The 15930-nt window shown below is 42.3% G+C and overlaps 1 protein-coding gene across 2 annotated transcripts in view; it reads left to right on the plus strand.

The window, feature by feature from the left end:
- The first annotated feature begins 858 nt into the window (after positions 1–858).
- Positions 859–15930, plus strand: part of LRRC3B (leucine rich repeat containing 3B) — a 108283-nt gene continuing 93211 nt past the window's right edge. Inside the window, exons 1-4 of one of the 2 annotated variants that reach the window (XR_006585581.1) lie at positions 859–916; positions 3245–3388; positions 3559–3711; positions 14928–15722. The gene's annotated coding sequence lies outside the window, so the exon portion shown is untranslated. Of the gene's footprint in view, positions 917–3244; positions 3389–3558; positions 3712–14927; positions 15723–15930 lie in introns of those variants that run through there. The other variant, XM_045037705.1, reaches the window with a different exon arrangement.

Consider the following 15930-nt stretch of genomic DNA (forward strand, 5'->3'; position numbering starts at 1 on the left):
GGTGTCTGCCCTAGCTCAAAAGGAACGTGGAGGGTAGCAATGAAGGGGTCTAACCAAGGTTAGGAGAGTAAAGCGAAGTGTTCCAGTCCAAGGTCAAGGTCAAGATCACTGATTCAATATTGAAACATTTGCAGGAGGATGAAGAAACTCAGAGTGATCAGTGCTATACCCACAATAGACAAGCTAAACATGGGGAAAATATTTTTCAAAAAATGTGATATTAAATGCTTCAAAAAAAATCAAGATATTCATCATGGGAAAAATTAGTACTTTCTTGGGGCTTCCTAATTTCATAGTGTTTATTATTTTAATTTGAATTGCATATGGTTTGTGGCAGCAACCCTTCCACACTTAGGGCCTCGAAGTTCTTAATTTAAGGAAGAAGGGTGCCTGCGGGACTGACTTGAGAGACAGGTCAACAAAGGGTTGGCAACTTATTGTGGACGCCCTTCTTGCCGTATTCCCCTCCTCAAACCACCACCTGGCCTTGTTGATGCTGACCTGGCTCTTCCACTTTCCAACAGACCTCTTCAGTGTAAATTCCAGAGCCACCATTTGCTGTTATTTTCTCTTCTCCTACTTCTCAGCTACGAATTGAGCAGATAGGCTAGTATCTATTTAGTAGGTAATCCACAAAATGTTCTTAGAATACTATCTGGTATACATTCAAGCATCAAGAAAAGGTTATTATTTTCTTTAATGTTTATTTATTTTGAAGGAGAGAGAGACAGAGTGTGATTGGGGAGGCGCAGAGAGACAGACACCCACAGAATCCACAGCAGGCTCCAGGCTCTGAGCTGTCAGCAGAGCCCAACGCGGAGCTCAGAGTCGCAAACCACAAGATCACGACTTGAGCCGAAGTCAGATGCTTAACCCAATGAGTCATCCAGGCGCCCCCCAGAAAAGGTTAGTTATGGTAAGTGCCTATTTAAATCTCCAATATGCTTTCGCCAAAGAATATTCAGTAAAAACTGAATGGGACAAGTGGGAATGACATCTTTTCCAATTAGTTTTTCCTCTACCAACCTCAGATCTTTGGAGCGCAACCATACTCTGTGTCCTAATTTGTACAAAGTGTTCCTTCCTTCACTTTTTACACGAGAATGCAGAGCACTTTTGGAAGTATTTTACTCCGGAAGTGGGGGGGCGAGAACTAAACACACATACTGACTAGTGTGGCGGGTTCCAGGCCACACTGCTGTGCTTCACTGAAATCATTATAGCAGGTCCCGTAAGCCAGGTATTTTTCTCCCTTCATGTATGATTAAACCAAGATTTATGATAACTTTTTTAAAAAGCTAGCTCAAGATACATAGTCTATGGCCCTCCTGTGATTCCAAAGGTTATTATCCCGTGTCTCTTTGGCTTTACCAATGGTTCTCCCAGGGGGAGGGGTGGGGAGGGCAATTTTGCCCCTAGGACACATTTGGCCTTGTGGGGTCTGGAGGGGGATCAGTGGTGCCACTGACTTCTCTAGTAGGTAGAGGCCGGGATGCTGGTAGACATCCTAAAAGGCACCGAACAACCCCAAATGATCTGTCCCCACATGTAAATAGTGCTAAGATTGAGAACCCTGGACTAGACCATGCTGCTTCCGAGGTATTTTTGTTGGTTTAGGGAAAATAAGTGAAAAGAAGATATATGCAAATAACGTTTCTAAAGGACTTGCTGCAGTGGTTTCAGTTGATTATTACTCAACGTTGCTGATAAAATGAATTCCTGTTTTAAATCCTGAAGTTCAACATTTTAACATCTCTTCTTAACCTCTTCCACTGTTGTCTGAGACTCATTAATATGGCTGTTTGTAAAATGCTTGGAACATTTCAAGGAGAAAAGGAGATGTTTGTTATTCGGCATTGCAAATACTGTGTCCACATTGCCCTACGTTAGCAGAGTGCCCTCCGAAGGGAACTCAAGATGCCAGACATGATTCTCAAGGCCACTATGAATTATGCTGTGCCAGGCAGTGATACTTGGAGAAGTGCTTTTGGGTTGTTGTTTTTTTTTAAACTGTGATTCATGTCTCTTTTGGACTCTGGCAGACATAAAGCAAATGCTCTTGGTGTCTCATCTAAATCTCCCTCGTGGGATAGGGGCACCCCACTCTCAGCCTCTGTGATTGTTGGCTGGCCAGGGTGCACAGCTGCCCCCAGGGGGCTCATGCCCCACCCTGTTGAGCAGTCCAAGGCCCAAGACTGACCGACAAAGGGTTATGAAAATCGGGTCCCCTTGCCTCAGGAGGATCAACTCCTTGGTACACTTCGTATTCCACATCTGCCCAGGGGATCAGACTGAAGCTAAATTCCAGCCAAAAATGACATCCTTGCTTAGATTTCTTCCCCTAATTTGTCTGGCTTCCTATATTGCCCTTCTCCTGAGAGGAGCACCCAATAAATCACTTACACAGAAATACCCACTGGGGGCTCTGGGCCTATGGAATATGACCGAAAACGGGGTCAGCAAATTCAAATGGCGATGAGTATTGTAGGTACTTCTCCTGTAACATCCTCCTTGCTTTGCTACATTCCTGTTGTTCTTTAGCCCGGGTGCTGACAGAGACGCTGGGGGCGGGGGGGGGGGGGGGGGGGGGCGGGGAGGCTAGTCAGAGCTCAGAAACTGATCAGAGAGAGGAAGCCTACTGATCTGCCTACCGATCAAAGGACTGTCTCTCCAAACTCCTCCTTCTCCCTGAGGGGAGCATTTGTTTCTTGGCCGGAAACTAGGCTTCAGGGCAATCGCGGTTTTGTCTGACACCCAGCTCCCATCAAAATTAGTGGGGAGGGATTCCTACTTCACCATTCCTGTTGAATTCATACATTTAAGATCATCAGCACAAAATAGCCCATGAATCTTTGCATCCCTTAATAAGGCTATCAACGATATGTTATGTGAATAGGTCTTTTTTCTTCCGTGATTCCTGCAGTTCTTGAGAAATAACTCGACCTATTTATACCAGTCAGTCCACAAAGACAGATTATGGTGACCAAATAGTTAAAATAACAGTTAAGACGGCTTCCCAAGTATAATTTTCCAAGCAGTCCTTGGTGAATGCAGGCTTGTTTTTTTTTTTTTCCCAGTAATGTTAGGTTTTTAAAAATATATACAGCCATCAAATTAAGGGGAAATGTATGATTTTTCTCTCTATTCTGATCACACATTCCTAGAGGGCTAGTTTTTGGCTAAGTAAAGGCATACATTCATTTATTCATTTCTCAGATGTTGTCTAATGCCTTCTGTGTGCCAGGTGCTGTTCTAGGCACTTGAAGATACAAAGAGGAGCAAAACAGACAAAAACTCCTGCCCTCTTGGACCTCACTTGGTAAAGGGGAGACAGAGAGGAAACAGAAGAGACTGAAAAATATACATCGTGCAGTGGTGTCGGACGTTGGTAAGTGAAAGGAAGAAACATCGATTAGAATAACTCCTCACCTTAGTGAGGAGGATGCTAAGTTAGATAAGATTATGATGTGATGTTTCTCTGATCAGATGACAATTTAGTGGAGACCTCAACGAAGCAAGGGAACGAGACCTATGGATATGTTGGGCGGTGTTTTTCAGGCAGGGAGCAGCTAGTGACAGATCCCTGAGAATGGAACACACCTGGAAGTTTCGAGCAATGGCAAGTGCGCTGGCTAGAGCACCAAGACTGACCCGTCGAGTGGGTGAGGCAGCGAGGCCACAGGATCTTACCAGAGGCGCTCAACAGTTTGGGTGAGTCAGTTCTTCACAGCCCTCCTGTTACGGGGCAATATGTTTCCTCCACCCCCAGGTGCTAAAGGCTAGTAGCTCCCCACTTACTAGGACAAGCCAACATACGTCCCTACTTATTTCCAGTAGCACACTGGGCTATGTATGGAATTAGTCCCAGTGGAGACTAAGCTTTAGGACAAGAAGTGACACCATCAGGTTTGCTTTGTTAAGGTTACTGTGACTGCCGAGCAGAAAGCAGATTGAACAGGTGGAAGGTTGAAGATAAATCATTGAGAACGCTGTTGAAGTGGACCCGGGGAAAGAGAATGGTGGCAGGTCTGGGAGGTATCAGTGGAGGTGGCCCAAAGCAATTGCTTTTGGGAATATTGTTTGAAAGAGGAGCTGACAGGATGGGCTGGTGTTGGAAGTAAGATGGGTGAAAGAGGAGAAGTTATGGAAAAGTCGAAGGTTTTCTGTTGTCATTTCTGTTCCTGTTTTGCTTATAAAGAAGAATTAGAAGTAATGTAGCTAGCTATCTTATCTTCTGGTCATTTCTGTGTTTGCGTGTGTGTGTGTGTGTGTGTGTGTGTGTGTATGCAAGCCTTATTATTTAAATGATACTTGCACCCCTGGGTTTCTTAGCCTCATCACTACTATGCTGGGGAGCCATTTTGTGCGTTATAGGATGTGTACTAGGATTCCTGTGCCCAATTCACTAGATGTGAGTAGTACTTTCTTCCTAGTGTGAAACCAAAAATGTATCCAAACCTTATTCAGTGTCTCTCAGGGGGGCAAAATTACCACCAGTTGAGTACCACTGGTCTAAAAGAGGTAATGAGGCTGTGGTCCTAGCTCTGCCGCTAATTGAGTGACCTTGGGCAAGCCACTAACTGCTCAGGGCTCTGTTTCTTGCTGTGCATTTATCAGAAGTATGAGTGAGAGGTCTGTTAACCCAAATTGGTAAGTCTATAAATTGGTTAACCAACTCCTTTCTGGGGAATTAACTTCCACTCAATTTCAAATGAACAGTGTCTCAAAAAATCTTATTAATATAAACATAAAATTAGTTTTTCTTCTGGGAGTGAAAAAATGCCCCCAACAATTATAAGACTGATTTTCTCAATCTAGGCCATAATTTGAACAGGCAAAATTTGCTAATAAGCATTCCCAGATTCTGAAATAGCTTCTGCAATTTTCCTATTTGCAAAGTCAATTGGGGACTTAAAACCACAGCTGTCCATGTGTGGTTTTCTGTGGGCCTCATTGGGCAATTTGGTCCAATAAAGTTTAGCTTTCAGTGGACAATGTTGAATTATGGCAGGCACTGCTAGGGATTATTTTGCTACATCACGTCTTCCCCTCCTTTGCCCAATTAGGGCTGTCAGTAAATAAATGAAATTGTTGGAACAGATGGAAAAATTTAGTACGACCTCTTCTAAATGATCTCATACAACCTCCGTGAATTTTGTGAAACTATTTCCCTTAAATGAGTATATGGTTTTTCTTATCCACCCTAAAATTTGGGATTGAGGAGTGTCCATAATCAAACGGATGGCACTCATTTGCACCAACAGGCTGGGATAGGCTCACCTCTTACCTTTAACTGGTATGGAGTTGGGACCAGATCCTAAGCCCCTTTGCCTTAGGTCTTGGGTTTTGCTCACTACACCTACAGTGACTGCCATTTTGCCAGATATTGAGGGGGGAGGCCAGCATGCCGATATGCTGTGGGCTGTGAAGGTGTGTTTACAAAATCATGGAAAAGCCAGAAAGTCAAACCACATGGCTCTCTATTTGTTGTATGTGTTGTGAGAAGGCTAAAATCTATTCCCCGTGTGCGTCCTCTGTTTGTGTGACCTATATGCAGAGTTTCTACTTTATAGAATCTATGGATGCTTTTTATTAAATGAAAAAGATAAATCAATTTTCTATATTTATCCCTGCCTTCTAGCTTCTCTAAGCTTGGCCACCGCCAGAGCCTTTTAAGGAAAGCAGAGTCAGCTAAATGTGCCTGCCTCTTTCTGGCTTTTCCTGATTTCTAGATGGTCAGGAATTTCTTTCCTGGCCATATTTAGTGGTCAACGTTCGATGCTAAATGGTGGATTAATTTATGGCATTGATTACTATAAATTAATCAGCATATGGAAAAAGTGGTCCCCAGAGGGCTGCATCTGGTGACTTGGACAGGGCCAACCCTGGGATGACTTCCATTATTCCAATGACAATAAGGCAATTAAGCTTTAGAAAGATGGCAAGGATGTGGCCCACCATGAGGAAAAAACCAGATTTATGGAGCATTTTGCCTCTGAAGAGCTCTGTTGAGCACGGCTCTACCTGGAAAATGGTTGAATAAGAAAACAAAATACATTTATAGCCCGAGGCAGATCATGAGCGTACCTCTGGGTCCATTTTGTCTATCTACTGGAGGTTCTAAAATTCTCATTGGCAAGAAGAATTACAAAGAAATTATTACTCCTTTTATTCTTTCATTCAATAAATATTTGAATATTTGCTTTCACGGAATTTAATGCTGGGCAGAAGGGGGAGTAGAAAGGCCAGTAGGATATAGGGCTTTCTCTTAAGGAATTTATGACGTTGTATCGATCAGACTGCCACAGACAGTTCTAACTCTACTATGTACATATGACAAAATAAAAGGCATGCTGTGGCAGAGAGGTGGTCAAGTATTGTGGAATAACAGGAGAAAACACAATTACTTCTAGTTATAGAGGGAGCTGTATGTAATGATATATTAATTAGGATGCTTCAAGGAAAGTAACACAATACTCAATGAAAAGGAGCTTAAACTGACACTGGGGATCTGGTTAAAATGCAGATTCTTTTTTTCTTTTTTTTTTCTTTTTTTTTTTAATTTTTTTTCAACATTCACTTATTTTTGGGACAGAGAGAGACAGAGCATGAACGGGGGAGGGGCAGAGAGAGAGGGAGACACAGAATCGGAAACAGGCTCCAGGCTCTGAGCCATCAGCCCAGAGCCCGACGCGGGGCTCGAACTCCCGGACCGCGAGATCGTGACCTGGCTGAAGTCGGACGCTTAACCGGCTGCGCCACCCAGGCGCCCCTAAAATGCAGATTCTGATTCAGGTTTTCTGGGCTAGTGCCCAAGATTCTGTGGTTACAACAGAATTCGCTGGTTATGACCGGTTCCAGTTTATATTGAGAGACTTGGTCCACTGACCACCCTTTGAGTAGCAAGAACTTTTAAAACTAGGCTTTGTATTATTTCATATAACAGAAGTTTGGAGACATGTGGTTTCAGGGTGGGTTTAAAAAGCTCAAATGACATCAATAAAGAACCAGGTTCTTTCCATTCTTCTTCTCCGATCCTTGACATAATGGCTTCTGTCTTCACACTTTTCTCTCATGGTCTCAGGATGGTTGCCACAGTTCTAGGCATCACACACAGGCATGACAAAGGGCATGATCAGTAGAAGAAGAGGGATATTTCTCCTCTTGTTATTCTTTTTTTATAGGGAAAAAGCCCTTCACTAAAAAATTCCTGGCACCAAGCTTCCCCTTAGTTTCCAGTGACTGCAGTCATGTGTGATGTTAATCCTTCACTGCAAAGTCTGCTGGGAAAGCAGGTTTTCAGCTCCTATAGTGAGTTATGGGCTCTGTTGTAAGAATGGTGGGGAGGAAAAATTGGTTGGGCAGCCAACTGCACTTGTCACAGTGGGGCTGGGGTTCTGTTGGCCATAGAAATCTTGATGGGCTAGGGACACCCCACTGAGTTAGCACGTGGAAGGGGAAATTGGAGTCCATCATATAATGTGTCACTTAGATAGCATTAGATGACTTAACTTAGACCTTAGAATTGTCTCCTTCTAGAGGCACATGTCTCCCCATCCATCCTTCTATTGTCTTGATTCTAAACACTGATATTTCTCACCTTGAATATTGTCCTGGAGTCCTAAATGCTCTCCCTATCCCCACCCTTCTACACCGCCCATCCATCCTGCATGCAGCGTCAGACTCCTGGCCTGCAAATGTGACTGTGATATACTTTGTTCAAAACTCTTTAGTGGTTCCTGATAAGATATTAACTCCGTAATATAGTCTTCAAGTTTCGTTATAATTTCCTGTCTGCTACTTGTTTGTCCTGCTTCACCTCCCAACACTACCCACTAAAAGTCAGACTTCAATGCTACAGAGAATAAGAGAATGATTTTGCTGGGACCTATGATTAAATTCTATAGGTATAAAACCATCTGCTTAAGAATTCCTTTCAATATCTCCACAGATCATGAGAAATGATTACTAGGATTCCCCTGTTATGGAACATGTACATTTTCTAATCCACCCTCTATGCTAGATGCTTGATTATCATGGCCATCCTCAAATATGCCAGGAGGCTTTAATGGTGAGAACTCCAGGGGCCTTTCATTCACTGAGGGAGGGGGAGTCATCTGGAGCCAAAGTTCTGATTTCCTTAATATTACCCTTAGTTTGCTTTCCTTTCCGTGATTTATTAAATTTTACCCAAGACTTGAGGACTTTCTGGCTTATTTGACTTTTCGGTATGCATGATTTATTATTATTAATATCTCTGCCCATCCTCTCATTATTTTTATCACTCTCCCAGATGTAAGTCATAGGCTGCTTACTTTCCCTTCCTGTCCTGAACCTCCCCCAAATCAAACACGGAGACTGTCATATCTTAGGTGCTTAGAAAATGCTCTTTCCTTTCTCATCCTAAGACATTTATCGAGCACCTTTTGTCTGGTATGGTGCTAGGGAGTTGAAGATCCAACACATGGTCTCAGCCTTTAGATGGTCACACTTGAGTTCACCATGCAAATGCTAGTTTGATTATAGCCATATGGCCGTATGTAGGGAGCATTGGAAATGGGAAGGAAATTGTCCGTAGTGAGTTAGGAAAGGTGATTTGGGGAAGATGTTGGTGAGAGGCACCTAAAAGGTAAGGAGAACCTGGGAGTATCCTTTCTGGGAAGTATCCCAGTAAGCAGCACAAGAGTGCAGTGAATTTGGGGGGACCATGAACAGCTAAACTTGGCTAGACCCTAGAAGAAGAGGAAATCACAGAGGGGGAGGCTAGTGAAGTAGGCAGATTATAATGAGACTTATAGGGCTGTGTGATAAAGTTCTGGTTTTATTACGAACCACTGAAGAATTCTAAACAAGGCATGTGACCAACACATTGCAGACTAGGGAATCGCTCCTGCTGCTGGGCTGAGAGCAGAGTTGAGGACAGTTAGACCTTTTCGGAGGGTAATAGAGTACCCACGTGAGATATGATAATGTTCTGAATCAAGCCAGCAGTGGAGGGGCGTTGACAGAGCGGTGTGGACCATTAGCAAGATATTGAGGGGGTAAACTTAGTTCTATTTGGTGATGCATAGGGAGGCTAAGGGTGACTATGTGGTGAGTAGAGAGAAGAATAGGACTTTGAGCTTCTTTTACGCCCCTTCGCGCCCCTCGCTGAAATTGTTGCACGACTCCTTATGTCCAAAGGTGCGTGCCAGATACACCCAACAACCTATAAATGTAACTCAATCTTAATTCCTGGTACAACTCGCTAGCATTGCCTCTCGCCGTGTAACTCTTGAGGAATTGAGCACTGTGGCTCAAAGAACTTTGGCCATGTGTGAATATTGCACCTTTCCTCTCGGGTATGATCTCTATTTTTATTGAACAACTGTCAGTAGGCCACGCAGCATTGCCAACAACACACTGAAAATAGAATGAAAGCAATTACCTCAGCAAAGATTAACGCAGAAAGTAAAATTGCACTTATGTAATACTCCTTTTCCAGGCACTGAGACCAGCCTTCCGTTGGTTTGTCTGTATCTGTTTCAGAACGGTAACAGAATGACACCATCCCTGTCCATGCTGGAGGGATCCATTTTCTCCATAATCCCCTCTTCCTGCGATCTCTAAATCTGTTCTCAGAGCAGACTCCAGAAGAGGGCTGCTCCCCAGGGATGATTTCCCATCAAGATGCTACAAACAGATGAGAGATAATATTAGCTAACAACATATCAGCACTCCTCTGGTGTTTGGCAACTACTTGTCAGTAAGCTTCAAGAAGATGCTTGTGTTTTGGAGAATGTCAGTCCTAAGAGGAACTAAGAGTTGCAGAAGAGATGATTTAGGCCAATTCACAAGCCTGGGGAAATAAATGGCTTGCCTGAAGCTTCCTTTGTCCCTCGAATTTAAAGAAAGGATTGAAACCCCAGCCTCTACTCCAACAAGGGCATTTCCCCCACACCCTTGGCTTCTTACAATGAAACAGGGACCATAGGGAAAGCTTCCTTGTCAAATCCCTAACACCCCCAGTGGGTGGAGAAAACCTTAATACAAAAGAAGAAAATCAACCCCATAATTAGATACAGAACTGACTCCAGACCAGCTAGCAGAAATATTGTGCCGGCTTCCATAAGTGCTACAGAAGGAGGAAAGGAAAGTCTGCATCAGCAACTTGAGGCTTACATGTGGGTCTGATGGAACGATCCCATTTCACAAAGCACAAACAATAACAAAAATAGCTATGATGGGAGGCAAAAAGAAACAAGAACAACTAATTGCTAAGGAGGGCCACTTTGGCATCAATTGTTAATGTCACCCAGCTTCACCCCCCCCCACCCCCGCCAAACCCCACCACCAAATCTCTGGCATTACAGACTGAGTCGGCTCGTTATACCTATTAAGTTATACTATTATAAATGTTAACCTCTGACCAAACCTTGTCAAAGCAAATCTCACATCTGAAAAGTAACAGGGAGACAGGATGGTAATGGAGATCGTGGGGGGAAACAGGATGCCTGAGACGCACTGATGATTCTGCCTTATGCACCTAGGTCCCCGTGTTAGTTAGTTCGAAAGAGAGAGAGGTTATCTGCCAGACATAGTAAGTGTTGTATACACTATCTCAATTGATAGTGTATAATTCTTATAACCAGTTTACGGATGAGTATTGTAGTATTGTTCTCCCTTAAGGTAGGGAAACTGAGTCAGAGAAGTTTTGACCCTTCCCAAGCTCAGACCTTCCCAAGTTTAGACCCAAGTTTAAAAACTGTTTATTTTAAAGTAGGTTTACATTTGCAAAAGAATTGCCATGATAGTACAGACCCTCCATGCCCATACACCTTTTACCCAGCCTCTCCTAATGTTAACATTTTGCATCACAATGTGGACCTAACTTCAAGAGCTTTGTTCCGATGCAATTCACATACTATATAGTTGACCTATTTAAAGTGTACCTTTCAATGGTTTTTAGTATATTAAGAGATATGGATAACTCTAGTCATGTTTAGAATATTTTTATCACCTCAAAAAGAAACCCCACGCCCTTCAGCTATCTCCCCCCTTCCCCACTCCCCTCCACACGCCCAAGCCCTAAGCAACGGCAAATCTATTTTATGCCTCTGCAGAAATCCTAGGCATTGCATATAAATAGAATAATATTATATGTGATATTTTGTGACTGTATTGTTTTACTTACCATCACATTTTCAAGATCCAGCTATGCTATAGCAGGTCTCAATATTTCATGCCTTTTAATGGCCAAATAATATTCCATAAACATATTTTGTCTATCCATTAATCAGTTGATGCTTATTTGGGTTGTTTCCACATTTGGCTTTTATGAACCATGTGAATATTGCTGATAAAGCTGTTTGGAGAGCATGATTTTAGATCTGTAAGGATCTGGTGAGTGTCCTAATACATCACTCCTGAAACGAACTGACTTATCCATCCAGTTGCTAACTGAAGACCTTCCCATGAAGGCAAGCCTTTAAGCCCACAGCAGAGGGTAGTCCAAACATGCATGTCCTATGAACTTGCCCTCTTCAAAAGAGTTGAAGTAATAGATAATGTTCAGTTTCTTCTTTCAAACTCATCGATCAGGTAATCTGACAGTCTCCCTTCAGGATGAGGATAAAGGGGCCAGAGATATGACTTAGCTCCTTAGCTCAGGTGAGCCCAGAAGCAGAACCTTGAGATAAAGGCAAGAGTTTGAGTAGTTTGTTTGGAAGGTTCTGGGAGAGGTGAAGGGAAGTGAGACATGGAAGGAAAGGAAACCAATAAAGGGTATACTTTTAAGCAAATTAGTGTTGTGGGTAATTGGGGCACAGTCACATCGAGGACCTCTTGGAGACAGTGTGGAACATGCCTTGAAGTCAAACCAAAAGAGGAGGAAGGTGTAGGGTATTTATCCATCAACTCCCATCAGTCTTGGGGGTAAGGAGTAAGTCCTCTAACTCTTCCAGGGAAAGACCAGGGGAACAAGAAGAGAGCTTCCATCCTGAAAATGAGACTTTCTGAGTAGATATTGACTGATGAGTACTGGATGCAGCCCTATAGACCTGCACTTACTCGTCTGTAGAGTGAGGACTAATTCTGTGTTCACTAAATCCTTGATCATTAGAGCTGGAGTTATATATGAAGCAATATTCCAGTCCAGCCTTGTCCCCTTTTAGTTTATTGCTCCGGAAGAGATCCCTGCCCTGTATGTTAATATGTGAATGTGGTATGTTAGAGAGAGCACACGTTTTGGAGACTGATGCTCCTGGTTTCAAATCCTGACCCCCACCATATAGAATCTACGTGCAAACTGTTTGAACAAACTGTCTCATCTTAGAACAAGTTCTCGGAATCCATAGTCGTTTCCCACCCACAGCCTCCGCTCCAAGGTCAGGTAATAAACTAAATGACATGTTTGTTGACACTGAGCACAGTGGCTGATTTGTAGTATGGATTCAATAAGGAGTCATTGTCCATATTTCGACTAGGACTAAGGAAGATATGCAACAAATAAATGCATTCATTCATTCCACAAATATTTATTAAATAATGTGCAGAATTATCTAGCATGTGCAGAATTCTATTGTAGTCATCAGTGAACAGTGGTAAAGAATCCAGATTTCTCCCTCATGAAGCCTACATTCCAGTAAGTCAAAAACACTGGGATCCTGCTTTTACATGTCAGATCCTATTTTTATTATCTGGAAAATTATGGTTCAATTTATATTAGTCACCGGGCTTTTAACTTCTCAAACTATAAGCCTCATATCGAAGTGTCCCCAAGCGCACTCTCTCCAACCCTTAATCAAACATATTCTGAGAAGCATTTCTCCAATCTTTCTTTGATGTTGCATTAGTTGGACTTTTTTTTTTTGGTCCCAAGAGACAGAAACTAAATGTGAACTAGTTTAAGCAAAAAGGTGATTTCTTGAAAAAAGAGGATGAATAAAAGCAGGGGAGAGCAGAGCCATGGCTGGACTTCCAAATAGCTTGAACCAGGGACTCAGACCCTCGAGGGAATCACTCTGCCTCTCACATTTGTCCCTGTGTGGAAGTTTTGTCACTCATAGTATAGTGTGCCTTTCTCTGCAAGGCAGATATCATCCCTGCTCATGGCTCCTATGAGTTACACCTTGCGATGTTAGTCATCAGAAAGATGAGCCCGGTCTTCCCAGTTTTCTTGTCCAAAATGCCCAAGAAGAGAGTCTGATATTTCCACCTAGGGATAGGAATTCTCTATTGGTTCTCTCAGCTACAAGACATTTCCCACAATAATTATATGGCTAGGGAGCTAAGAGTGCAATCCTAGAATCCCATAGGTACCCATATGACCTGTCAAGACACGGAACCCCAGGAAGGCTGATTCTCATATCCTGGGCACCTTTCTGGCAGAAAACATGTATAATAGTGGTTCTGAGAGCTGGAGAAATGAGCAAACAATAGAGCCAGAAGAGGCCACATCTTATTCAGTCCACACAAGATGTCCATTAGTAGAAATGAGCCAACAATACATTACTTCCTGCAAATTTGTTGAGTATATTCAAAACAAACACATTAAAATGGATTATTCACCATTTATGTGTCAGGGAAGTAATAATAATGTCTTTATTGCACATATTAATGTTCTTGAGTGCTTCCAAAGTACTGTGGAACTTCAAAACATTTTCCAGTTTCAGAGAATTAATTAGCTCCCCTGTGGAGCAGCTCACGAGCAATATTGCCATTTTAGAGATAGAATGATTGAATTGGAAAGGCAAGGGGTGTTGAATTATTCATCTTTTCAATAAGCATGTATAAGCACCCACTCTTTGCATGGCTCGACTGACAGTTGTGGGGGCATAAATTGATTGGAATAAAGTCTCTGCTCTCAAGGAACTTTAGTCCCCTATGATAAGTCTACTAGGAGAGGTGAACTTGTCAACAGCTAGCCTGAATAGGAGTCTACATAAAGCCAAGGTAAGATGGATAAACATGAGAAGATAAAAGAAGCTGACAGAGCTGGAAAGAAAGTTAAATGGCAGAGGCCCATGAAAAAACCATGATAGGGAATTTGGTCTTCACTATGTGGACCAGTCATTAAATACACACACACACACACACACACACACACACACACACACAAATTACTATGCATTTATACATGGCCAGTCCTCTAATTCCTTTATTTTTATTAAACAGTAAACCTATTTCTCCCATCTCCCCCAACCTCTGCCTCTGGCAACCACCAATATGTTCATTGTATTGAAGAGTTTTTGTTTTTGTTTTTTTTGGTGTTTTGTTTTGTTTTGTTTTGGTTTGGTTTGGTTTAGATTCCACATAGAAGTGAAATCACACAGTATTTGTCTCTCTCTCTCTGGTTTCTTTCACTTAGCATAATGCCCTCAAGGTCCATTCATGTTATTACAAAGGCAGGATTTCCTTCGTTTTTATGGCTGAATAATATTCCATAGTGTCATTTTGTGTGTGTGTGTGTGTGTGTGTGTGTGTGTGTGTGTGTGTCTTTTTCATTACCCATTCATCCATCAATAGACACTTAGGTTGTTTCCATGTCTTGGCTATTGTAAATAATGCTGCAATGAACATGAGGGTGCAGACATATTTTTGAGATGGTGATTCTGTTTTCTTTGGATAAATACCCAGAAGTGGAATTGCTGGATCATATAATAGTTCTATTTTTAATTTTTTGAGGAATCTCCATATTGTTTCCCATGGTGGGTGCACTACTTTGCATTCCAAATGATCTCAGTAAATGGAAGAAAAACTGATCCATGTACCCAAGTCTTCCAAATGATGAGCTAGATTCACGAGTGTACATTGCCCAGTGAGTTCTGGGTTAAAACTTGCAATGCCATTCGAAGACTAGATTGTATAATGGGCACCACTGGGTTAAAACTTGCAATGCCATTCGAAGACTAGATTGTTTGTATAATGTTCAGATTTTCATTATCCAGGCAAGGTCCGATTCCTATCGGGTTCTCTTTGTAAACACAAATGGCATAAAGTGAGGAAATCTATGAGGAACTATGGAGATATGGGAAAGATGCACATGGAAACGCCCATATGGAGAGAAACTGAGGTCTGAGCTTCAGCTCCTGTCGAACGCCAAGAGCCAGCACATGCCGCCAGGCATGTGACGGAACCATTTGGGAAGTGAATCCTCTACTTCTGATTCCAGTGGCCCTAAGCTGACACTGAGTGGGCCAGAAGTGAGCCTTCCTCCCCGAGCCCTGTCCAAATTCCAGATTCAGGCTAATAAAAGATTGTTGTTATTTTAAGCCAAGAAGTTCTGGGGTGATTTGTTATGAAGAGTACTTAACTGGAACACGTTCCACAAAGGATTCATGATATTAACATCTTCTTGCCTTGATTCCATTCATTTAAGTCACCCCAACTATTTAGATTTCAGAAAATCAACTCAAGGGCTCGGAAAAATGCATTTCCATTTCTCTGGAGAGTTCCAAATGGAAAATGCAATTAAAATTTCAAGAGGTTTCCTTTAGTTGCAAAATTACTGGAATATATTGATTTTAAAACAATTGCTTACCCCTGTTTCTAAAGAGAGTTAAACTGAAAACACCAGTAAGTAATGTAATGTTTGTAATATACACAATAAGTTTTACAAAAGCTCCCCCTCTGGGCCAGAGGGGCCGCTGCTGTGATGTGAAGGTCATTGAATGAAGTGGCCCTTCAGTGCTAGGCTTCCTTCTTAATTCACTAATCAAGTTACAAATATAGCTTCTGATACCTCCTCCCTTCTCTTTTTTTATAGGTTGTCAAGACAAGTCAGGGGCAGCAACCAATCAGCTCCTCGTATTAAACAGCATATTTTGCTGAGCTGGATTTGACTCCTGGTTGCTACAAAACAAATCTAAGTTTATATCAGAGGTGACAAACTCCATGCCCTGTCATTTATCCTTTTTATAGCATGGGCGACACCAATGGTCAGCAAGTCTT

The sequence above is a fragment of the Felis catus genome, chromosome C2 (assembly GCF_018350175.1).
Source record: "Felis catus isolate Fca126 chromosome C2, F.catus_Fca126_mat1.0, whole genome shotgun sequence".
Taxonomy (NCBI): Eukaryota; Metazoa; Chordata; class Mammalia; order Carnivora; family Felidae; genus Felis; species Felis catus.